This window comes from Schistocerca cancellata, chromosome 6, assembly GCF_023864275.1.
Source record: "Schistocerca cancellata isolate TAMUIC-IGC-003103 chromosome 6, iqSchCanc2.1, whole genome shotgun sequence".
NCBI lineage: Eukaryota > Metazoa > Arthropoda > Insecta > Orthoptera > Acrididae > Schistocerca > Schistocerca cancellata.
In genome coordinates, this window is record NC_064631.1 from 373,483,723 (window position 1) to 373,511,329 (window position 27,607).

Genomic DNA, 27,607 nt, shown 5'->3' on the forward strand with positions numbered 1-27,607 from the left:
CTTAACTTCTGAGGTCATCAGTCCCCTAGAACGTAGAACTACTTAAACATAACTAACCTAAGGACACTACACACATCCATGCCCGAGGCAGGATTCGAACCTGCGACCGTAGCGGTCGCGCGGTTCCAGACTGAAGCACCTAGAACCGGTCGGCCACACTGGCCGGCCGGATAAAAGTTCCGTGGAAACGTAATATTTAAAAGTAGTGCATTGGGGGGTGTTTGTGTTGGTGGATGTTTAGAGGAGAGATGGGGGAAGGGTAGTGAGCGATGCAATTTCGAAGCAATATTTAGGAAATGTGTAGAGATAAATGGATGGGAAACGAACCCTGCCGCTGGAAAATATATTCCAGATACATGATTTCTAACACGAGACAACCTAGAAACAATGTGGAAAGCTTTTAGTTTATCGTGTTTGTTTACATTTACAAACAAGCTAATGTTCAGGGGCTAATTGGATTAATTAAGTTTCGGACGTTAATAATAAAGCAGGTAAATCATACACGGTCCAGTCACATTAATGTGATAATCACCTCAGTTGAACATGAAAGTGCAATAACCACTTACAGATGGTTGGCGGCGGCACTAGTAGTGGAGTGTATATAAAGACTGTCAGGGGGACGCGGAAAATACTGCAGTAGTTATCGTAATGCCGAAAAGAAGCGACTGATCTCACGTACAAACGGCTTTCAGACCAAGGGCGGAATCATTTCCGAAACGGCTATGCCCGTAAACTGCTCGCGTGCCGCCATGCATGGCAAAATGGCGCTATCCAGAACCGGTTCCAGGACAACTGTGGTGCAACACAGGCCGTAGATGACAGGGGTGAACGACGGCTACGGAGATGAGTGTGGACGAATAGACGTGGAGCTGCTCAGAAACTGACTATGCAGATGAACCAAAGGCTACCAACAGTGTCTCCTCTCCTCAAACACCGTTCAGCCAACGTAGTTGCGAATGAGCTCCCGTAGCAGGTCGCTGGTTTATACACCAGTGCTGACTGCTGCTCATCGGCGACGAAGGCTGGAATTCGCACGCCAGTACCGCATCTGGACGTCCACTGCGTGCCAATAGGTGGTCTTTCCAGACGAATGACTTTTTATGCTCCATCGGCATGCAACGTCTGAACGCAAACACACTGCAGCAATCGTCGAAAGCGTCCATGGCGGAGGAGGCAGCGTTACAATCTGGGAAATATTTTTGTGGCATTCCCTCGGTGAACCGTGAATCTGGAAGGCACATTGGATCAACACAAGTAGGCATGAGCCGTGGTCGGCTCGCGTTTTTGACGTTTTTCCTTTTGGGCATTTTGTCACCCTCAGTGAACGAGTTGCTCACTTGCCTCCGTCAGTGGCAGCAGCAGCGTTTATCGATAGTAGTACTGCTGTAACTTCTTTGGTGTGGCAGTTATATTTCTGTGTCGTGGTCTGTGTGGCAGGTGGTCCGTTGCGGCGGAGCAGGGAGGAAGTCTCTGCGGCGTGTAATCAGGCCGGGGCCGCTGGCGGCGTGCACGTGCGGCCAGAGTTGTGTGGCACTAGCTGCGAGAACTGCTAAGTTCGTCGCCCACAGCCACACTGGAGTTGAGTAATCAGTGAACTTGTCATGAAAACTCAACCTTATCCGCTCTGTCCTGCGAAACCACATTTCAGTGCATCCTTGTGGAGCATGTCCACCCGTACATGCAGCTTGTTGCCGCTAAGCACGGTGGCATATAACAGCAGAACAATGCAACGTGTCATAGTTGGTGTCCACACGTGATTCGAAGAGTATCAAGGTGAGTTTACCGTACTCCCCTGGCAAACAAACTCTCCAGATTTAAACCCAGTCGAGAATCTGTGCGACCACCTCGTTGGTGCTGTACTCGCCGTGGGTCCTCAATCGAAAAACCTAGTGCAGCTAGCCACGGCACTGGAGTAAGCATGGCTCCACAGCCCTGTCGCTGCCTTCCAGAATCTGAGTAATCCTCTTCCTACGCGGCTCGCATCGGTCAGCGCTACAAAAACGTGGTTACTCTGGCTTCTGTCAGGTGGTCGCATGAATGTGAGTGAACAATGTTACTGCGTTATTACCCTGTAACGAGTGACTGGAGACTACTGGTGCCTCATGACAAAATTCTTAAAAAATATCCTTGCAAACGTCTGAAATTTGGACCCACCAGCAAAACCGAGCTTGTTAATGCACGGCTTCTGTGGTAAGGGAAGGCAAGCCTGCCACGGATGCAATACGGCTCGCGGATTAGTGAGGAGAGCTAGTGTGCCGGACAGCGTGGATGTCGTTGTTAGGCTGTTTCCCAAATCGATCACAGTAAATATCGGGCTGTCAGTTACGTCCCGTCTCAGATACACACGAAAACATTTAAAAAACTCTCCCGTAGTTGAACCTGAGAGTTACCCCAGACGCTGTCACATGGATTACACAATTTCCGTCCCAGGTAGGTCGGTGAAACTGGAAGGGCACTCGGCCACCAACTGTCACTATAGTTGTCACATCCCTATAAGGAAATAAAAAAATCTCCAAAATGTAGTCGCTGATTTACACCTTGTATAAATTTTGCCACAGTCATACAACACTGGTACGTGTCATATTATAACAGCCGCAATTTCCTAGCGAAAATAAGGCTAAGACGTCGTTCGGTAACAAGTCAGGGAGGCATCACAAGTCTGCAGCCAACGGACCACTGTTATCCATGTGTGCCACCATTGATGTGCCAGCATTGTTAACTAAGGTATATGAAAATTTCAAGCCAAGCATTGCCGAATCAATTTTTTCTCTAGGTGAGAGAGCTAGTTATTACTGATGTGATTCAGTAAATAATATCTCTTCACACGGTAAACAGTCTTCTCATTTCACAGTTTTACAATACTAACAAAAACATCAATTCTGTAATTTCAAGTAACAAATTACTTATCCTTGAGGACATTCACCACATTTGATCACGGATCGATATGTAGCGTTCAATCGCAACTCCGATATTACTGAAACTGTGGCGCATCTAATCTTAAAAGGGCACGCATGGTGATGCTAGAGGGAAGACAGACAGACACTGGAAGAAGACAGTAGACGAACAAGACGTTGAGAGAGAAAGAAAGAGAGAGAGAGAGAGAGCGACCGCAGAATAAGTTCTCCATCGCCTAGATAAGAGGTTGAGCCATAGTGCAACTAGCCGTACGTAGAGCCGTTGTGTGTGTGTGTGTGTGTGTGTGTGTGTGTGTGTGTGCGTGTGCACGCGCGCGCGCGCGCGCGCGCGCGCGTGTGTGTGTGTGTGTGTGTGTGTGTGTGTGTGTGTGTGTGTGTAGTGTCCTGTGTGGGCAGGCGGTTGGATGTGTCGGTGGGGTCCTGCCAAGCTGACTGGAGTATGTGGTGTCGCAGTGTCAGCAAGCGGCGAGTGTTGGCTTGGCTCGGTTCCAAAAGTGGATCGCACTTTCAGCAAAGTAGTTTCTGTTTGCTTCCCATTGAAGGCACCATTCCAGAGATAGCTTGTAGAACAAGTTATTAACTCTAGTGTGTGCAACGCGTTCAGCTTTAGACGGGTCTTGTAGTGTGGACAATATGACAATGGTATTCCAGGACTAACGAGTAATGACGCAGTCAAAGTTTTACGTTTAGTGAGCACTTATCCATTTTAAAACTTCGCTGTATAGCAGACCTATGTGAAGATCGCAATATTGGCTATCTAATTTAGCTCGACTGAGTGTGTAGTAACACGTAAATTTAAACAGTGTTGTATGCCAAGCAGTTAAGGCGCGGTTTATTCATATTTAAATTTATCAGTTGAATATGCCTAGCTTCTAATTAAACAATTGTTTTGGGTGATGTAATTACCTTTCTTCCAATTGCACTAAATAATTGAGATGCTGTGTTTGCTTTTATTATTAAAATTTGTCGGTTGGTTTGACAGTTATCTTACCTAGCATCTTCTCTAGTCAGGTAACGTTTTTGAGTAAATTAAATGCGCCAAAAACTGATGTTACTAACCGCCACAATATTTTATACATGTCGCATTTTTATAATAAGTACTTAACCGCTGTTGTGTTGCAGGAGCTGTTATTACTATGTGCGAATACTTTCTTGATGTGAGGCCAAACTAACAACCATAGACGCGGCATGTACAAGTGGTATCAGCCGATCCCCCATTCTAAAGTTAATGTGCCATGTAAACAGAGTTCCTTTGGAAACGAGGAACTTGATGCTCAAGAAATTGGCCTACTTCTCATTGCATTGCTTACTTTCCGAGTGATTTAATTTGTTGGTGGTTTTGAACATTTGTTTTCTAAAAATTTATTGTAGAATTTACCTAGGGAAATTTAAAAAATAATAAAAGGTTTGTATGTTTTGAAGTTGATGTTTTAATCTACAGAAAATTTATTTAAATTTGTTTTTTGTAGCGCAAGGTCTTGGATACCTGTAAATTTAACCAGTCATAGTTTTGGAAGTAAAAGAAAGCTTTACCTACAGTCCAATGCATGACAGTAATCGTGAATACGCAATATACAAGCCTTTGGGTATTTAGTACATTAAATAATTTTTTTTTAATAGTGCTTAATATTTCTTGTCCCAGTACCTCTCCGACTCCACAGGCTTGGCACTGACAGTTTGGTCCAAAATTGGTTAGCATATGCCTGATTAAAACTTTGTGGAATAATTTAAAGCCGGCGGTGTGGCCGAGCGGTTCTAGGCGCTTCAGTCTGGAACCACGCTACCGCTACGGTCGCAGGTTCGAATCCTGCCTCGGGCATGGATATGTGAGATTTCCTTACGTTAGGTAGGTTTAAGAAGTTCTAAGTTCTAGGGGACTGATCACCTCATATTTTAGGTCACATAGTGCTCAGAGCCATTTAAACCATTTTGAATAATTTAAATTGTAATGTTTTTCTAAATTACGCTACCAATACCTTCATGGACTTGTGTTTATTTGCATTATGAATCTGGTTTTCAGTAACTTGATTTGTAATATTTAGCGCCAGCCCAGCGTTATCTACTTAACACGCCTGACGACCAGTGCCTGCCGGCTGTCTTGTACAGTATATTTTTGGGTAGCGTGCTCGTAATACAATCACAATCACATGCTGCTTGTTGATGAAACTTATACTGTGGAAGGATGTGACACGTAATTGCGACCTTTGGCTAGCGACGTATTTTCATTTTAGCCGTAATCGAAGTAGTGGCTTCTTACAGATCTGCGTGCTGCTGATTTCTTGCTGTACTGTGCATTACTTTGTATTTCTTGATTGAGCTGACAATTGTGAACAGGAAAACAGGCGCAACGTCTTGCTGAAACAGCCAACAAAAATTAACACAATCCCGTGGTCCAGTATCAAGAAATACGAAACTGCACACGTGAAAAGTGTAACAGAAATAGAAAAGTGTCAAAATGATGCCAGGAGTGTTACCTTAAGGTTTCTGGTTCTAGTGGAAGGTCTGAAGCTTTGAAACAAGTGAACAAGGTAGTCACACTATACGCGGGCAATCCAACTTGTTATTGACAGATGCACTCGTTCCAACTTAATTCTACCCGCTTACTCGATAAGTTGTATACTGTATACGTAATCGTTGCCTTTCTTATCGTTTATAATTTACGTAAGGTTTACAACTAGTTATTGTTTCAGATTCCAGTTGTGAGATAGCTAGGCTGCAGCAGAACCGCGGCCACTCGCCATCATCGATTTCATCCATATTTGTGGTGCATGCCGGGCTTGTTCAGATATGAAAGTGACGCAAGTGGGAGCTTCATATGGCTAAACGTTTAAAAGAAATAGCATTTGCAGGTCGAATCGGGCAAGACATAACCCATTTACGTTGACTTAATATCTAGGCAGCAGTTAGCACAGCGGGAAGAATACAGAACCTTAAGCGGAGGGTCGTGGGTTCGATCCCTACACACATTGTTTTCTCTTTTCATTTTCAATTATTACTTCACTTGCATTGGAAACAAATCGAAATAATGCTCGATATATTGTATTTATTAATGTTTTCGTAAAAGACATGCGAAGGAAACGCGAAGGAAAATTTAGGATTGCAAATAAAATTAGAAGTTAGGATTTCCCTCAGACACACTCCGTGGTGGAACGCTGCGATTTCGGATTTTACTTTCAGTTGAAGAATTTGATGAAAAAGACTCAAAACTGCTCTTACCGAAGGTGAAAAGGAAATCGCATCGCTGGAAGACTGGATCAAAATTTATTCCACTGTATACCAGCAGCTATCCTCGCCAATATTTGGCAAAATGATGTGTTTCCCGTGGTTTTCTGCCGAACTGTCTGAAGGGAGAGAACCATTTATGAGCATACACTGTTATGTTTTTCTGTATAAACTTTAAAACACTATGTAATTGGACAGTTCTAGCATTTATAACCTTTGAAAGATGCCGAGAAAATTACTGATGCCCCTACTTTTACGATGAAGAATTGTAAAATAATGAAAGCAGTTTTATACAAGAAGTTCTCTTGTAAGCCTTAAAATCCTTACCTGCAATCCCAAATTTTCTCTTGCCGTTCCTTTTCACGTCTTTGATGAAAATCTTAATAACCACAGTACATTAAACGTTATTTTGATTTTTTTGCAGCAAAAGTAACATAAAAATTGAAAATAAAAAAAAAAGAAAAGTTACTGCATATGGACTCGAACCCACGACCCTTGGCTATCGTTTTGCACTCATCCCGTTGCGCTAACCGCTACCTGCATCCTAAGATAACATAAACCGCTCGTGCCAAAACTGCTTTTTTTCTAAGCGTTTGACCATCTGCATCACTTTCATTCCTGCCAAAGCCCTGCATATGCCAAAAAACTGGACGATGTCGCTGACGAGGAATAGGCGCAGTCCTCTTATAAGTCGTGAAGTTTCTCCAGGTATCCTTGACAGTTATTTTTAGTTTCGTCAATAAGGGGCAGACGTGAGTCTCTGCCGGGTCTGCCGGCGGCCTCGTGGCAGTTACTGTGTTCGTGGATACGTGTTACTGTTCTCTATAAGAATATTCCATAGAACAAGCGCTTTTTTGACAGTTCGTGGCGATTTAAAAGCATATGTCAGAACGTTCTCACTAGCTCTTCAGGAAGAGTTTCTGAGAATTTTGGAAAGCAGGAGAGAGGTAATGGGAGAAATGTACCTGTAAGTACATGGCACGATTCAAGCTTACCTAGCTTAGTCGATAAGAGCTTTCCCCGCGAAAGCCAGAATATTGATACTAGTCAGGCGGGGCACAAAGCTCTGACAGGTATTTTTGAAACGACGTACGTTCTGTAATAGACTGAAATTTCACGTCACAGTCCCTTAGGGCAGACTGTTCAGCTGTAGTGCTTGCCGTCCAGCACTCAGGTGGGCAGGAGTGGCAAAGCAGTAGGCCGCAGCTTGCTCCGCCGCATTGCTCCGACAGAGTGTGCTTGGGCAGGGTTGGCCGTGTTATTCGCGTTTGCGCAGGACGTGTGATATAAGGTCACGTGAGAGGGATGGGGCGTCTGTGCCCCAGTGGGCAGTGTTGGAACAACCTGCCCTACACAGTCGCTAAACCTATTCCAGATTGACAGTCCTGCACGGGATCCAAGAGAGCTTCTGTCAAGATTTGGCAATACGAGCGACCTAGCAGAAGTTGCGAGGGCGGGTGGTGAGTTGTGCATATACAGCCCCTTCGGTAGTGGTAGTGCTCCTGAAACGCGAAGCACCGGATTCGAGGCCCCATCCCAGATAGATTGTTGTCGTTCTGTTTACAGCGTACGGGAAAGTAACCCAATCATTCTTAAACTGTGACAGAACTGATGTACGAATGCGTTAACGTGAGGAGAAGTGAGTTATGTTGCTGTCGGTGGGGGGTTCAAAATGGTTCAAATGGCTCTGAGCACTATGCGACTTAACTTCTGAGGTCATCAGCCGCCTAGAACTTAGAACTAATTAAACCTAACTAACCTAAGGACATCACACACATCCATGCCCGTAGCGGTCGCTCGGCTCCAGACTGTAGCGCCTAGAACCGCACGGCCACTCCGGCCGGCTCGGTGGGGGGGGGGGGGGGGCTAGGTTCTCCTACATTCAGTATGCTGGGCTTGTTCTACGTCTCTGAGTGGTTTCACTTCAGTATTATTCTCCTGTAGACAAAATTGAGATGAATTTACAAACAGTATGGTTCTCTGTTATCGACCAGAGATTCAAGATCAGGTTTGTATTACCTGTGAAGTTACATAAAAATGTAAGTGGCAGTAAAATAATCAACTATGTCACACGTTAATTTGGTTCTCACGCTGCATGTTTCCGAATGAATCTTCCCTCATCAGTTAACTAACAGATTCGGGAAAATGCTGGACTTGTGATCTTGTAAACTACACGTAATTGATTTGTCTATAGTCAGATGAACTTCTGTGCATAAATTTTTGTGTCAAGAGGAGTGAGAATTTGAATTTCAACTCTTATAGGAATGAAAGTGATACTAAACTAATCAAAATGCGTAGCTTACAGCGATACTGCCTACTATCTCTATAAATATGAGTTTTATGTTTCGTTTTCGTGCCATCTCTAACAGCGAATACTACATGTTGATTTGAACTTGTAGGGAATCTCTTGAATCTATATAGAACTAAAGAAAATAGCGTAATCCCATCATAGCCAGCCCCAAGCACGGTCGAGAAACGAGAGGGCGGGGGGGGGGGGGGGGGCGGGCGAGAGTAACAACTGCTTAAAAATCTGGTCCAGATGGTAGTATCTTGTGAGAATCACTTGCCAGGGCGCGGTAAAGACTACAACTACAATGCAACTACAAGGGCTGGATAAACATAAATGAGAAGCATTATTTTTCTCTGAAATGATTTCACTGACGTAGGTAGGTGCAGTGTATAGGACGCTGCCCTTTAACACACGGTTTCGTCTTTCGGTAGAAGGATACACCGCTTTGTTAAGTTTGTTTTGTGTCACTTTCGGTTTCGCATATTTTGACTGCTTGTGTCTTATTTACTGACATCTGACCAGCCCCCGGTTTGGTTAAAGATTTTCCAACCATCATCACCAGCATTGACAAGTGCTACATGGGTTGTGAAATTTTGTGCTGTCGGACATCATACCTAAAATCCTAACCCGCCCGCCGCACGATATTGGCAAACTAAGTTTACCTCAGACCGCTGATGACGTTGAGAGCCACGCATCCAAAATCATCTTCATTTTCATCGCATTCCTAATGACGTCGGCTGAAGTCCGCATCCACTCATCTAGATATATAGATTTTCCGTGTTTACCCTAAGTCACTCCAGGCAAATACCTTGATGGTTCCTTTGAAATGTCGCGGCGGACCTCCTGCCCCATTCTTAAGCAAAAAAACCGAGCTTGAGCAATGTGTTAATGACCTCAATGTCGACGGGACTTTTAACCCTAATTGTCTTTCCACCCGTCTTGCCATATTGTTTCTCTATCGCAACTATAATTCCCGTAATTAAATTCATAGCAGGCGTCTCATAAAACGCATCCAAACCGTGGCCAGAGATGCAGCATCGTTAACACTTCTCAAAAGAAGCCTCACCCTGTCATATTCTCAGCATACAGTGTAACAAGGGTCAGTAGTAGACCATGGTCCTGTATATATTGTTAAATATCCTGTGGGGTATCATGCATGTTTGTCCAGACATCTGACCACGTTAACTATGAGTCTCAATGCAAACTTACATTTGCCAAGCTCTGACGGTACTTAGTGGGCAGTCAACTACATGGGCTGACTTGTTAACTCCGTGCACAATTTAAAGTTTTGCGGCTTTCCGTTTTTGGCATCACCGTGTCAGTACGTCAGCTGGATGCTGCTATCTCCAAATCCGGCCCACTCTACACAACGACCAGCCCTCGAACTGGAATTATCGCTGCCGTTTGACTCCAGCACGCTTCTCTCGGAGCCGGTTTTGCAAGGCCAGCGACTGGCAAGGATGCGGAAGCTTGGAGGTTCGCCTGCACAGTTGCATACGGACGATCTCCTAAAACTCCATATGTTCTACGCATCTGTGTATCACACAATCAGGCCTACCCACGAACACTCGGCCGCGGCTGTGCAGCGGTAAAGTCTGCTACAGTCTACTCGCCCCCTCCCAGCCACCTGTGTCCGTGAGCGGCGAGATGCGCGCGGCAGGCGCTAGAGTTGAGACTGTGCGACTGTGGCGTGAATACTTCAGCATGTAGCGGAATGTGCATTGCAGCAAAAATTGCAGGCAGACCTTTGTGCCACAACAAATAAAAAAGGGTTTTCCAATGTATTACTGAAAGCAAAGTTACTTACGGTGCAGAAATATGGCCACTTACGAATATAAGAAGGGCAGTGTAATCTAATTTTATGAGAAGAAGCCTGCAAGTCATCCGAGAATACCAGATTAAAACATCTACAGTCTGGGAAAAATGCAATGAAATTATCCAAATACGGGTACCACTGTTGTGAATGAAAGTTGGAGTGAAGAGTCGCATGGCAATAGTGTGGTGCGAGGAATTCACAAATAAAGTCCCACACGCGAGATGTTACCATCGAGAAAAGCCTGACGTCAAATATGGTGCAATGAAAGAGAAAGAAAGTACTGAAGGATGATTGGCCTGTAACGTGAACGATGAAGACGGTACTACGTTCTACGGGAATGTTATAATATGATTTTATGTGCTGCATCAGTGACAATCATTTACTGTAATTGAATTCCAATTTTAAGTTATTCTTAATGGTAAATAACAAGTCAGTCAAAATCAATTTATGTGCTGAAATGTGCCTTATTCAGACATTCAAAACCTCTTCCTCGTTTCCGCCAACTGTGTTGATTTCTTATAGATCAGTCTAATCGTTGTGTTTACTACTTGTTCAGTTTCCAGAGTTAGTGTGAAGGACGTAAATCGAAGAGGACACTGATTAGATGCTTTTCTTCTGTTTTATTTTGTTTGTATCTTTTTTGCTTTATCGTGGTTTGGTTATTGGTTTGCAACTAATGAAGTCATATGTAACAAAAATCTGCCAGTTCCATCCGTCCTAGAGTCGATGTACACATTGGATGTTTGTTAAGGAAGAAGTTTTGGGATTAATAATCTTTGTTATCATTATTCTAAATGCTGCATTTCTATTCTGGCGAGCATGATGTCTGTGAATCTCTTTGGCTCCTTATTGTCCGATTGTCGTCATACAAATATCATATATGTCTGCAAGAATAACGTTATTCTAATAACAAACTTATCTTTGCGTTTGTATTTTAGGTGAAAGGCTCATGGTTGCAAACGGCACGGACTGGACCAAATTTATTACTAGGCGATAGTAATTTAGAAATTGAATTATCGTAACTCGGTGAACAACTTGTTATAATTTTCGATCCTAATGATGTTTTTCTGTTTTGAAATGTATGATTTATTTCAGTGCAATAGGCACATTTACTTGTGGTCATTACCAGTGGCTGTAATTATTAAATAAACGACCCGCGCCACGAAAGGTGTCGGTGGCCACAGCCCTCCGCAGGGGCAGTGCGGCAACCCGCAGCGCGCGGTCGCTACGCCGCCAACGCGACGCGAGTAACCGTTTCAAAAGCCGCCGCAGAAATCAATGGCGGCCATTACGCGCTCATTACAGGCCACCGCGAGCAGCGCGCCCCGCTGTCAAATAAATCATCTCCCCCCTGCCAGCATGACTGTGGCAACACACAGGCTGTTCTGTCCCTGCGGTCGCAACTGGCCGGGGTTCAAAGAGCGATGCTGCTTTCTCCGAAAGACGCATTAGAAACAGTGCACGAATACGTAGCTGTGATTTAAAAATACTCTGAGGGCTTGTGAAAAGGATTTGTTATTTTACTGTAAGCCTTTTAGACACCAACGACAATGTGTGTCATAGCAAAAAGTTATCTGATATTTTCCAACGGAACCATCAGTTTCACTGTTGGTTTGACAAATCTATTTCATACGCAGTATACGCCTTTATGTAGAGGGACATCCTAAAGAATGCAACGAAGTGAAAGATGACCAATGATGCCAACAATATTGGAAAGGAGATCCACGAGGTTCAATTTAGAGTCCCCTCCTATTCTTTGCATAAAACTAGTTTTAAGTGTAATTTCATTAGCAGGAATGAAAAATAATATATTAAATTCCGTCCAGCGCGTCATTTACGAACTTGTAAATAGTCAGCATCTAGCCATCCACTGAAACTAATCATACATTCATATCCATACACATCATTTAGATAAGGTTGGCTCTGAGCACTATGGGACTTAACATCTGTGGTCATCAGTCCCCTAGAACTTAGAACTACTTAAACCTAAGTAACCTAAGAACATCACACACATCCATGCCCGAGGCAGGATTCGAACCTGCGACCGTAGCGGTCACGCGGTTCCAGACTGAAGCGCCTAGAACCGCACGGCCACACCAGCCGGCATTTAGATAAGAAAAGTTGTTCAGTTCATTAGTGGAACATCCATCAACTATAGTTTTTCTTGACTTCTGAGAATAAGTTCCAGAAAGTGGGCGTTTATAGCGTGCTATAGCAGCCCAAATGATAACGTTATTGTCCTGAGATACGTCAAAATTGGTTACAACAGTTGTTGCTGTGGTTCCTACACTCAAGAGATGGTGCCGTATAATAAGCGGCTTCAGAATTTTGACGCGAAAATAGGGTAATATATAAAATGAACAGCAAAAGCTGCTCTCGACTGCAAAAAAAGTAATCTTCTGACCTAGATTTCGGCACTGCTATGAGGACCTTCATCAGAAGCGAAACTCTCAATTTGGCTTATAACATGATTAAAAAACTACAGGCAAGAAAAAATTGATTAACTGTAAGTACTAGCTAGTAGTACAAAAAAGAATACTTACACGTCATGTATAAACTAAAAATAAAGAGATGAGGCTTTAGTCAAAAAATTTGTAAAACAAAATACATGAAGGCAAGCCATGGGCTGCTGATATGCGTCGAGCTACGGTGGCGTGAGACTACCGCGTATACAATTGTGGGCAGGTCAACATTACACAAAGAATGCTATCTAGTAGCGGCAAATACAGACAAGCTGCTTGACATTCAGAATGTAGACAGATGTTGCTATGAACATTATTTTGTACGTGAGGTAAAAAAATAATGATTTTATCTATCAGCAGCAGACATGGTAACAAATTGTCTACATAAGCTTATAAAAACAGTTTAAAGACTGAAAACGCCATTGTAGAAATACAAAGCGAGCTGAATAACACAGCGAGTAGAAAAGAATGGTATAACATGAAATTCAGTTAATGTAAACTTTTAAAAAACAAACCAGTTATGAGTCGACTTAGAAAAAAATATTTCGGTAACCACACGAGGGAACACGAAATCAAATATCAAGTAACAGATTTATACCATTGAAGAAGCTTTTATTACGTAATTGTAGCTGCTCATTAAGAATGAGACCATCATTAGGAGAAAGATGTTTAAAAATTTCTAATTCTTCGAGAAGATCTAATCTACGGCTTTTCTTCTCAGTGAGCAAAATGCTGATATCGTGAACAGCATTGAGTGAGTGACATGTAATCAGAAGGTGGTCAGCAAAAGACGAATTCTGGGTGATAGTGCCATTTTTTCTTAAAAGATGTTCCTTGTATCTGACTGTAAAGGCACGTCCTGTTTGCCTGTGTGGCAAGAAAAGCAAGTGTGGCAAAAAATCTCACAGACACCAGAGTTTTTCAAAGGGGAAGACGTTGATTTTAAATTGTGAATAATTTTTTTAAGCTATTACTGGTTGAAATGACGACATTACAGTTATATTTATTACGAAGAAGGCGTTGCATCTGATAGGAGATGGGCCCCAAGAAAGGAATGGAAAACTTCTTTTGGCTGGACTCAAATCTGAAAACGTACTCAGAATATTAAAAAGTTTATAATTTTGTTATGGTCATTGCTTTCATCAAGGGATGCCTTTTTCTGCGACATCAGTCTATTACAGTGGCCATTAGCTCGATCTTCTTGCGCCATACTTCATGTGTTATCACCAATTTTCCCTTTTGCAGGACTCTTTACTACAGTTAACGGTAATTTGCGTCTGGGGATGTTTGATACTGTACAAAAAATCTTCACGTATTATTGTTCTTCTTTATTAATTATTGATTTTTATGTTGCGTTGCAGTATAAAGCCGAGCGGGGTAGCAGCGCGGTCTATGGCGTCTTGTCACGGATCGGGTGGTTCTCCCCGTCGGAGGTTCGAGTCCTCCCTCGAGCATGGGTTTGTGTGTTGTCCTTAGCGTAAGTTATTTTAAGTTAGATTAAGTAGTGTGTAAGCTTTAGGGACCGATAACCTCAGCAGTTTGGTCCCATACGACCTTATCACAAGTTTCCAAATTTCCAGTATAAAGGATACGACAGATCAGGAACAACAACTGGTCCATATTATATGGATTAACGTTAAGAAATAAGAATGAAGTATTTTTATATATTTTTTTCAGGCTCATTTACACAATCCCATTTTTCTCCTTTTCTAATTACTGCAGTTTAGCCCGTTTTTCCGCGCATATCTTCATTTCCGTTAGTGCTCTGCAGAAAATTTATCGAGAGGAGAAAATGAAAAGATTTCTATTGAGCACAGTTCTCTTTCTTCAAGGGGTAATTCTGCTTGGTACCAAGGGAAGTGGGATAGTAAGAAAATGAGAAATGAGCAACGACACAGCCACGAGAGCCTGAAGGGAACACAACATGACACATAATACCGTACCTCTCATTTTACTGTTCAGTCAGAGAGACATTCAACTGTAGCAGGAGGAATGGCTGGCTGAGAAAACAATAAGTTGCGACTGTTGAAGCCAACTCCACGGCAATGTTCTGCCTCACACCAGGCACTCCAGAGTGATGAAAGTAGCCTTGATCCATTTCCAAAGAGGGCACTGTCCACTAACACATAAGACATATTACTGCAAGAGGACCGCCAACCCCCTCACCACATTTTGTGAGCAAGCCGCTGTACACAACATTTTAACGCCTTCTATAGACGATGACAAGAAGGGGCAAAGTAGAAATATGCCTCCTATTACATCTGATGACGAGAAAAGTGCGCTGAGGCCTTAAAAATTCTGTGTAGTATCTGGACTAAAACCTAATCTTTCAGGATGGGAATTTTAATCTGTTGCAGAAGTGCTGGCTCATTCTTTTTATTCCAGTGATCAGGCAGCCATATCTATCTACTATACTATTTTATTTCTTGCCTTTGAATACTCTTCTCTCTCTTTGTGTTTTAGGACGTTTCCACATTTTTAATTCTTGATGCACATTTATTATTCTGTTACTCATGATTACTTTAGCACCGATGCTATAAAACTTGCAGTCATGCACTCAACGTAATACGTTATGGTAATCATCATCTTCAATACCGAGAGAATACGTCGTTGTGAATTAGTAACAATAAATAGACCACTTGCTTTTTGTTTTGCTTCGTTTCATGTATGTTCTGTCTATCTTAAAATTCTGATATAGTTGATAGACTAGTGAGTCTTATATGTTGGGACATAAAAGGTGTCCATTAAAGAACGCCATGTTGCCCCTTGTTTGTACAATACTATCGGAGAATCCAGACGTTGCCCGGGTACTTATTTTCAGCTGTGCATCCATGTCCTTAGACGCAACGCCTGGCCTTGTCCATAACGTGTATTATGTTGCATCTCCTGAACTGTGTGTTGTACAATGATACAATTTTATGGGGACATTCAGTGGCATATTTCTGTAAAATGTTAAATACTTTTACTGCATGAAAAGCGGAAAAATAGAAAGTGACGAACATTTCTCTTTTCATTATTTTGTAGGAGTTGACAGCGAGAAAAAAATTTCAAAGGTTTAAAATTCTGAAAATCGCTAAGTGCTTTCATTTTCAAATACTGAATGAATAAAGTCTGGGAATTCACGTGTCACGAGCTATGCTTCTTTTTCACCCCTTCCTCCCGTTTCATGGCTAAGTGGTTCTGAACCCTACACTGACTGTCACCTGACATTATGATACATGTTGAAGTCGGTCAAGAGGTTTGGGAGTAGATGTAGGAAACACACACACACACACACACACACACACACACACACACACACACAGAGGCACACGCACACTCATAATGCATGTGGATTACTACCCCTCGTCTTTTACCTTTGGGCATTGACTAAAATATACATAAAACCAACTATTTATTAACAAATACAGTAAGTACCCATTACACAATTTTCGCATTTCATTTTAGATTTCTATTGAGTCACTGTCACTTTGATTGTTCACACTTTACTGTTTGTTTTTATTCACTCACTGCACGACTTTTTTGATTCCTCTCCTGGCCACTGATAAGAAACTAACGTTCGACCCCAAGACGGGTCTTGCTTTATATGCCATTACTAATGGGTACCACCACCAGCAGCGAATTATAGAACATACCAAGAAAACTTCAAATGGTCCACAGCATTCCAGAACATTTCATAACATTCGAGAGTAAATGTAACTCCATTCTATGTCCGGAGTGCGGGACCTCGGCTGGTCGATTTCCAATAACAAAATACCAACAGCCGTTATTTTGATATTATTTGTTGATCAACGAGTTTCGGCATTATATTATGCCATTTTCAGGCCTATACAATAAAGGTTACAAAAGAGCAATAAATAAATTGAAAAAAGCCAGAGTATTATCTAAATAATGTAAGTGTTACATATTAATTTACACAAGTAAAAGGAAACAGTCTTAATCAAAACCTACTTGTTCCCATGTAATACGTACTATCAGGAATTAACCAATTACTCGTGCATAATGTGAAAACATCAGTAACCTAACAGAAGTAATCATAAAACAGAAGTGTCAAAGTAATGCAACCACCAGTCCTGTATAACCAATGTCTGCAAATATGCATCGGTATTCGTGACAGGATACTACCGGTTTTCTCAAAAAGTAAAAGAAGCGGGAAAAGGAACCGAAACATCACATGTGAAGTAATATAATATGATGATTGTATCACCATCTGCAGCATCGTTGATAGAACCGACTGTGGCCCATTGGCGCTGAGCCGAGTGGATTGTTTGAATCAAAGGCCCAGGCGGTTCTGTGATCGTGTAGGCTGCTGATTTCTTGACTTGCGCCATCGGGTGGTGCGTTTCCGGGTTTCGCGTAATAGGTCAGGAGTCCATTACACACAGGAAGTGGCTATACGTGTAGCGGGGGCTGTGCGAAAGGGACTGGCTGGTTTTTTAGGTTAGAGGGCCTCAGGGAACCACAAAAAGGCAGTCCGTCAAAAAGGGGGCAGGTAAAAGACAGTAAGTTAGTTGTAGAAACGGTCGGTATTGTCGCTGTAAATCGTCGTAGTTGTGTAGGAAGAGAACCAGAACTCCAAGCCCTAATAGAATGCACTGAAGCTCAAATATTTATAGATACAGAAGGCTGCCTGAAGCCGAAAATAAGTTCAGCAGAAAATTTTTCTAACGATCTAACAGTGTTCAGAAGGGATAGATTAAATACAATTTGTGGTGGAGTATTTGTTGCTGTCAGAGGTAGTTTGCATTATAGTGGAACTGAAGTAGATAGTTCCTGCGAAATAGTATGGGTATACTTGACAATCGAACTAAACTATTAATTGGGTCGTTTTATCGACCCCCTCCCCCCCCCCCCTTCCCCCGACTCAGAAGATATAGGTGCTGAACAGTTCAAAGAAAACTTGAGTCTCATTTCAAATAGGCACCCCACTCATATAATTATAGTCGGTGGTGACTTTAATCTACTCTCGATATGCTGGAAAATTCATACGTTTAAAGCCGGCGGCAGGAATAAAACTACATCCGAAATTGCACTGAATGCTTTCTCAGAAAATTATTTTGAACAAGTAGTTCATGGGCTCACTCGAAGCGTTAAGTGGTTGCGAAAGCATACTTGATCTCTTAGCAACAAATAATCCTGGACAATAGTGAGTATCGTGAAGAATACAGGGATTAGCGACCAGAAACAGTGGCTGCTAGGCTGAACACCGTAACTCCTACAACCATCAAAAGAAACGCAAAGTATATCTATTAAAAAAAGCTGATAAAAATGCTCTTAACTTCTTTTCAAGAGACAGCCTGACTCCTTCCGATCTGATCATGTAAGCGTAGGAAAGTTGTGGAATGATAGCAAAGAGATAGTATCGACAGCAACTGAGAGATATATAAGACATAAATTAATAAGTTATGGTACTGATCCTCCGTGGTACACAAAGCGGGTCAGATCACTGCTGCAGAAGCAGCGAAAAAAGTATGCCAAATTTAAAAGAACCCAAAATCCCCAATACTGACAAAGTTTTGCAGAAGTTAGAAATAAAGCGCGTACTTCAATGCGAGATGCTTTCAATAATTTCCACAACGAAGCTCTGTCTCGAAATCTGGCAGAAGTCCCAAAGAGGTTGTGGTCGTACATAAAGCACACCAGTGGCAAGACGCAGTCAGTACCTTCACTGCGCGAAAACAACGGTGAAGTCACTGATGACAGTGCCACTAAAGCAGAGGTATTAAACACGATTTTCCGTAACTCCTCCACCAAAGAAGACGAAGTAAATATTCCTGAATTCCAAAGAAGAACAACTGCCAAGATGAGAAACATAGAAATAGATATCCTCGGTGTCGCAAAGCAGCTTAAATCACTTAATAAAAGCAAGGCTTCCGGTCCAGATTGTATACCAGTCAGGTTCCTCACAGAGTATGCTGATACAATAGCTCCATATTTAGCAATTATATACAACCACTCGCTTACAGAAAGATTCGTACCTAAAGACTGGAAAATTGCTCAAGTCACACCAACACCCAAAACAGTAAGTAGGAGTATTCTGTTGAATTACAAGCCCATATCACTAACGTTGATATGCAGTAGGGTTTTGGAACATATATTGTATTCAAACATTATGTAGTACCTCGAAGAAAACGATTTATTGACACGTAGTCAGCACGGATTCAGAAAATATCGTTCTTGAGGAACACATGAAATAATGAGTGCTATCGAGAGGGGATGTCAAACTGATTCCATATATATTTAGATTTCCAGGAGGCTTTTGACACCGTTCCTCACAAGTGTCTTGTAACCAAATTGCATGTCTACAGAGTATCGCCTCAGTTGTGCGACTGGATTCGTGATTCTCTGTCAGAAAGGTAACAGTTCGTAGTAATAGACGGAAAATCATCAGGTAAAACAGAAATAATATTCGGCATTCCCAAAAGAAGTGTTAATGGCCCTCTGTTGTTCCCGATCTAGATTAACGACATAGTAGACAATTTCAGTAGCCGTCTTTGATTGTTTGCAGATGATGCTGTCAGTTACCGTCTTGTGAAGTCATCAGATGACCAAAACATATTGCAAAATGATTTCGATAAGATACCTGTATGGTGCGAAAAGTGGCAATTGACCCTGAATAAAGAAAAGTGTGAAGTTATTGACGTGAGTACTAAAATAAATTTCGATTACGCGATAGGTCACACAAATCTGAAGGCTGTAAATTCAAATAATTACTTAAGTATTATAGTTACAAATACCCTAAATTGGAACGATCACATAGATAATGTTGTGGGTAGAGCCAACCCAAGACTGCGATTGATTAGCAGAACACTTAGAAAGTGCAACAGGTCTACTAAAGAGACTGCTTACACCACGCTTGTCCGCCCTATTCTGGAGTATTGCTGTGCGGTGTGGGACCCGCATCAGATGGAACTGAAGAATGACATGGAAAAAGTACAAAGAAGGGCAGCTCGTTTTGTACTATCACGAAGTAGGGGAGATAGTGCCACGGACATGATACGCGAATTGGAGTGGCAATAATTAAAACAAAGGCGTTTTTCGTTGCGACCAGATCTTCTCATGAAATTTCGATTACCAGTTTTCTCCTCCAATTGCGAAAACATTCTGCTGGCACCCACCTACATACGGAGAAGTGATCATCACGATAAAAGAAGAGAAATCATGGCTAGCACAGAAAAATTTAAGTGCTCGTTTTTCCCGTGTGCCGTTCGAGAGTGGAACGGTAGTGAGACAGCTTGACGGTGGTTCATTGAACCCTCTGCCAGGAACTTTATTGTGAATATCAGCGTAATCCTATGGACGTAGATGTACAGTAAGTCGGTTCACTGTAAGTAATGGTAATCTGTATAGTAAGTATACAAAAAAGGACGACACATTAAAAAGAGGAATTACAGCTATTGAAAAACCCTAGCTGTGTTCAATGGTTATCAGACCATACTATATAAGGACAAACTAAAAGAACACGCTAGAAGGATGACTGTAAAATGTAAAACAAGATCCCATATGAGAATCGATGTTGGGTTTGTAGACATATTATTGTAACTAATTAAAAATATAAAAATATTTTAAATTAAAACTTACATTTTTAATTAGACACCATAAGATGTCTTCTGACCCAGCCTTGATTCTTATTTGGGATCTTGTTTTACATTTTACGGTCACCCTTCTAGTGTGTTCTTTTGGTTCCTCCTTATAGAGTATTGTTTAATAACCACTGAGTGCAGCTACGGTTTTCCAGTAGCTGCAAATCCTCTTTATAACTGTCGTCCTTTTTGTATACTTACTATACAGATTACCATTACTTATAATGAACCCCCTTACTGTACATGATATAATGATCGTATTATCTTACTTCACATGTGATGTGTCGGTCCCTTTGCCCGCTTTTTTTTACTTTTTGACAAAACCGGTAGTATTCTGTCAGGAGTACCGATACATATTTGCAGACAATTTATATACGGGACTGATGGTTGAATTACTTTGACACTTCTGTTTTATAATTAATTCCATTAGGCTACTGACGTTTTCACATTATGCATGAGTAGTTGGTTAATTCCTGATAGTAAGTATTACGTTGGAACAAGTAGATTTTAATTAAGACTGATTTCTTTTACTTATGTAAATTATTATGTAACACTTGCATTATTTAGATAATACTTTTTGGCTTTTTTCTATGTGTTTATTGCTCTTTTGTAATCTTTACTGCATGGGCCTGAAGATGGTATAATATAATGCCGAAACTGGATGACCAACAAATAATACCAAAATAACGGTTGTTGGTATTTTATTTTTGGACATTCGGGAGTGTTCTGGAATGTTCCACAATTATCTGGGATGTTCCGGGATATTTTCGATCATTCTGGAATCTTCTCGTATGTTCCAGACTATTCCCGAGCATTCCCGAATATGTTGGATCATTGTGAAACATTCCGAAAGATGGTGAAATGCTCTCGAGTACTCTCGAATGTTATTGAATGTTCTCAAATACTCTCGAATGTTCTGGAATGTTATACCAATTTCTAGAGGACGAAACTTCCCAGCCCATATATCTTCAAAAGCACGCCGTTCAGATAAAAATGGGAACCTTCTTCATGGATGGATGCTGGAGAGCTACCACAGCATATAATTCCATTGATCGCACCGGGTCACTTTTCTGAGTTTTAGTGGCACTCACATTGTACACTTACTTTTACAATATATATTGATGTATGTGAACGACGAAATAACTTTACAGCTTCACAACGTCTAACTACATAAAGAAGGTTATCGAAATATTATATCACAATGACAGTTAAAATTTAAAAAAGAAAATAAATAAAATGGAAATAGGAAATGACGGAGAAATCTAATCAGAGTAATAATGATCGAAATACTTTTCAGTGAAACTGCACTTTTGGTCGTCTGAAGATGGACATTGCTCTCTTGAATAATGTGATGATTTCGTCATTAACCTATAAGGCAACGCCTACCATTATTATCAAAAGCAGAAGTAGTTCTTCTTGTTGTTTAAACCACTCTAACGAAGGCGTGTTTAACATAAATATAAAGTAGAAAAGAGTAAGATCGAGAAATAATATCCTCTTAACGAAGTCATTCCACGTTTAAATGATTGTCGAGAGCAGAGTGGGAAGCAGAGCTAAGCTAAGTCAGAAACAAAACGAAATTTATGCGATAGCGTTTCGCGAATTATTTTCTCTCTCTGCACATACAGACCTTTGTAATTCAATTTAGCTGGTCTGCATTTAAATGAAACGAGGATAACATAGCAGTAGGCTAAAATTTAATTAATGGAACAGTTCGCCACTCTTACGCGAACGCAGATACTGTAGCATTATTGTTTCAAAACAATGTTATGCGCATTTTGCGATAGCTACGGACTGAATGATTATTTCTGATGAATTAAAACTGCTGGGATGCGGAGATTGGAAAGTCAGCTGACAATATCTAAGCCCTGGAAATGTTAGTTACGCAGCGCTTTTTAATGAATTAGATGAAAAAATTCCGTTTCACTATTGAAACAGCTCAGAACACAATCGTTACTTCTCTGCAAGATCAGGATGTTCGTTATTGATGGAAAAGTAATGAAACTATCTCTTTTAGGGAGAAATGGAAATATTTATCGATAGCATAAGGTGTATTAAATGAAAAATTATCGAAAAATAATGGTTTTCTATCCTTGTGTAAAACTAAGGATTGTTTTTGGTTGTATCACAAATAGGTTAGCGAAAAGTTTCGATTCTGACTGGATGAAAGAACGTTATCAAGACGACGCTACTACTGACTGATCGTAGGTATTGTGTGCTTGAATCCATGTTACACGATTGTTGCTATTATTAGATACCCATTTACGAAACTATTTCGAAGTAGTGGGCCACGAGAAACGTTAACCAGGAAGTGACACTAACAATAGGCTACTGTGTTTCCAACATAAATGTGAATGCATTATAAAATTATGGGCCACTGTTAATATCACCTATTTATGTTTAGAATTTTCATTTGTTTGACAAATGAGAGATATTACTCGGCAAGACGAGCCCAATTTTGGCTGTTGTGGCAACGGAGTGACTTCACTAGGGACTATGACGTTCCAATTGAAAGCTGTGCTATTGTATGTTGCAGAACGAGAGCGAAAAGTGATCATGAAAAGTGATCGCGAAATATACCTTATCAGGTATCCACGACATATTGCTCTATTAACGCTATTAATTTTATTGACAATGAGAACAGGGTAGGAGTGATAGCGTCGCTGAGAAGGCGACGACATGTGCAAGTAAATGTTGACGAGAAAAAGTTAGGTAAATCAGTGGAGTGCACGAGGGACACGATGCTAAGTGGTGCAGGATTCAGGCGACTGTCCTCTCCTCTCCCCTCCCGCCCCCCCCCCCTCCCACCAAGTAGAAAATGTGAAATTCACACGATATTTAATTCATGATAACATGATATAAATAAATGTGTTATTAGACAGCAATTTCTGGAATATTATGAACAATTCGAAGAAATACTATCTCTTCACAAATTTCACAACTTTTGTCGCACAGAACTGGGCTTCCGGGCTAGAAATAAAATTACAAAAAAATCAAAAAAATCCGTTAATTAGATTTGATTTTAAGGTGACAGAATAAATAAGTAACTATGAGCTTACGAGAGAACATACTTGGAGCATGCTGCACTAGATTTTTTTTTCGAAAAAAGGAAGCATCAGAATTAAGGCGGTCAGTGGTTTATTTAGACGACCCATGAGATCATGCGCACTATAATATGAAAATACGTCGCAAAGACATGATGTGGAAAGACCGTTATCAAACGATATTGCCAGCTGACGAGTCAGTGTTGTGAATGCATAGTTTCTGTTCGTCTTTTCTTCTCCATTGCTTAATAGGGCAACTTAATCAATTCGACAGAAAAAAAATAAAGTTATGTTGTAGTGACAAGGATATCCGAACATTTGGCATTAATTAAGTAACCTCAACGTCCTTATCTTTATTCCATTAACAACATTTTGAAAAAGAAAGAGTTAGTTCTCATCGTAATGCCATTTATAGCCTCAACTCTTTTGGAATTTTGCAAACAATGAGATCTGTAGTCATAAAACGTCAAGCAACTTGCTCTCTGTCCTCGGAGTCTTTCGCGACGGCATACATGAACAAAACGTTCTCGGTTTTCCATCAGCGTCAATTAGAATAAAACCCTCGAGCTTTCGATGGCCATCTCCGCCATCGTCGTCAGGAGTTCACAGACTGCCGCGGCTGCTACGGTTTCTCTCTTACATAGGCATGATGACATCATCAGCAGCCAATGAGATCGACCCAATGTGGAGCGCGCGCCTAAGTCGACTCGGGCAGCTAGCGGAGCTATTGCCCGTGGCAGCACCGGTGACGTCAGATGGCGCCAGGGGCAGGTGCCACGCTTGAAACTGCTGCTCCCGCGTCGCGCATCTGTCATTGCTTCTTTTCGATGTCCAACGCCCAACCCCATGCCCTGCTGAGTGTGTATCCCTGGTCTCTGTTGAAATTATTGTTGTTCAAACGAATCTCGGCCGTTTCCTTTATAACGGAATCCCAATATGTAGACGCATGATCCAACACTTTTGTATTTTAGAACTGTATTTAATGTCCATTTTCTAGACAGTGCTCCTCTATGGCCAACTTGTCAAGCTCCCTTTGTTTTATATGGCGCTTGTGCTCAGAACAACGCTCCGCAACCGTGCGAATTGTTTGTCCAATGTACATGCTGCCATATTCGCAGGCTACACCATACACATCGGGCACTCGAAGAGCAATGTTGTCTTTAACTTTCTCTTTAACCAGAAAAAATAATGCTAGGTGCCTTTGCTGCTAATAATTAAACGCATTGTGCTACCTAGCCTGGTGGAAGCTTTCGACATAACGCTACTTCGGCGATTTAGGCGTTAGTTTCGCTGCTTTCATAATCAACCAGTTTTCCAGTTGGCCTCACAATGCTGTCTGTACCTCCTTCATAACCTTTCCACCAGTTAAAAAAAATGTAAATGGTAGTAAGGATTCGAACCCAAGACCTCAACGTGACTATACAAAAAAGTTACCACAACACGTCGCAGTCAGTTTGCTTTTAATATTGAGACGTTAGATTTTACCATTCTGGCGTCAGCAGGCTTGAAAGGTCCCGTGTAACTCCTGAATGTGTATGTAATTTCTACGAATCAGAAACGCTTTAATGAACGAAGAAAGTGAAAATTTAATAAAATCAGCGTACACTCGAACATAGAGTCGGCGTTATCATCCGCGACAGAAACAACAGACGACGAATCAACTGACACAGCTGTGAAAGATAGCGACATTTTTGGAAATATAGTTTACGAATCCTGCCAGTGGAACGCAGTGGACAGACAAGGTGAGATACACCGTACGCATTGTTTCAGTTCTCCCTGTTAACATTCAGCTCACTCACTTTGTCGTGTATGTAGATGTAGCGCGTGACAATGCTCCACTTGTGTAAGATGTGACTGCTTGACCTCCCTGCTTCTCGAGTGTAAACATGACGGTACTGTCACACTGGCATGTAAACAATTTGCCTTGCCGAGTAGTAGATATACAAGTAAGCACAGTTCGCCTCGATAGCTGCGATGTCAGCGAGACACAATGCCAGCCGAACGGTGCCGGGTTCGATTCTTGGACGGCTCGGAGATTTTCTCCGGTCGAAGAACGGGGACTGTGTATTCCTCGCTATCATTCCATCATCACCGATACGCAGGTCGCCTCAATGGCGTTACGTGACTCGCACCTAGCGGCAAGGCGCCACACAATAGAGAGAGAGAGAGAGAGAGAAACACAATAAAAAACAAGTCATACATAAAACCGTAATTTACCAAGGAGAAATGCAATGTGGGCAAAGAAGACATTTTACAGAATGAATTTTTTCTCTGCAGGATCGTGTGCGGTGATTTGAAACATTCTGGCAGATTGCTACTGTGTGCAAGATTGGGACACGAATCTAGGACTTTTGTCTTTCGTGGGTAAGTGCTTTTCCTGTGGTGTACTGATATGCAACAGAAGAAGAGTTTGAGGCGGTTGGTACCAGAAGTGCGTCCGCAGCAGGAACATCGCTGTGCGCAAACCAATCACGCTGCCCGCGAGAATCACGCCCCCTGCAGCTCAGTGCCACCAGGAAGAGAGACACGCGTTCAGTTCAAGTCAGTCCTAGTCTTGCTAGGAAGTTCCTGCAAAGCGTTCGTCATGTCTGCAAGTGGTCGAGTAAGATGGAAGGAGTGGCCGAAAGATAATGGTTAGTCTTCAGTAGAAACAGAAAAATTAATAGAACTATTCTTCTAATAACACATCAAGACAGAAGATTAGTTATCTTCCGACTTACGTTTAGAGAATATTAATTTGCGTTCGTGAAACTGTAGTTAGCGCAGGACGGACAGGCTAATCACGCATTCGAAAATTGCCGTAACAGGCATTGCCGAAGTTATCGCCAAGCGGGGTAGTCGAACGGTCTCATGCGCCTAGTCACGGTCCGCGCGGCTCCCCGTGGGACGTTCGAGTCCTCCCTTGGACATGGAAGTGTGTGTTGACCTTCGCGTAAGTTAGTTTCAGTTAGATTTAGTAGTGTGCAAGCTTAGGGGCTGATGACCTGAGCAGTTTGGTCCCATAAAATCGTACCACAAATTTCCAAATTTTTTACCAAAATATGTAGTATTTTTTACTATTCACTAATTTGCTGCTTTCATTGTGTGTGTGTGTTTGCTACCCTAGAAAGCACGCATCCTTCCTGCCATGATGCCTGTATTAGCCTTTTTCAGCGGCAGCGAGATTTTCAAGAAAGTGGACGCCCCTACTCTACAATATGGCGACGAGGTCACAACATGAAGCTTATTCTGCGCAACAGCCACAGTAGAATAATTATTTGTCAGTAAAATTGTGCAAAACTTTGTTTTCTTTCAGTTACAGGCCGAGAACAATATTAAATTATATTTTTCCTTTTAGAGTGTTCTTCTCACAACTAATAGTAACTTCCTTTTTCAGCAGTTCTTGTTTTTTCTGTGTAAAAATTATGTTCGGTGAAGAATTGATATTTGATTTTGTTTAAGATCGTTGAAATTTTGCTTGTAAAATGTGGATTCATAAGAAATGTCTAAACAAATCGTGCACTTACAGGCTCAGCAAACACAGACGCCGATAACACGAATGACAGAGCTTTTCAAATCAGCAGCTACCCACGATCATCCGTAGCGTTCGTGCACCACAGTTCCTCAAATTCGGTGAACAGACGGGAAAGTGGACAGAGAACAGAGCTCAGATTCACGCGCACTTCGCCACGCATCGTAGAGAAGATAGGGAGTGCCTTTTACATTTCTGGACAAAACTGGAATAGATATTTATAGAATATGCAGCAGGATGTTACCTGAGACCCAACCAGAAAACACTATGATAAACTAGTGGCAGCTCTCGATAAACATTTCGAGGAGCAGAGCCACGTCGCGGCTGCTAAGTTTAAATTGTTTAGGCTACGGAGGACTCCGAATCAAAGAGTGTATAGCAGAATTAAGAGGTCTGACAAGACAGTGTAAATTTAAATGTGTGTAGCAACTACTTTGCAGATCAAATACTTCGCGATGCCATAACTCAATGTATCAAACAGTCGTGTTAGAGCCCAAATTTTGTAGTACAGAGTCACAACATTGGAAAAAATGTTAGATTAGACAGCCAAGATGACTTCAGATAGTGCTGTCAGGTTTTAAGTCGCCTTAAATTTCTGTACTTCATTGTGTAAACAGCCAGTGCGCAAAGTACACACAGCGCACTCTGGTTCAAAGCGACCCGACTCATCACAGCCGTCTAGGGCCAGACAGGTTCCGCGTGGCGGTAAACATCCGTTCCATGCCAAACAAGGAAATAATGCTGTCTCATAAACAATGGGCATA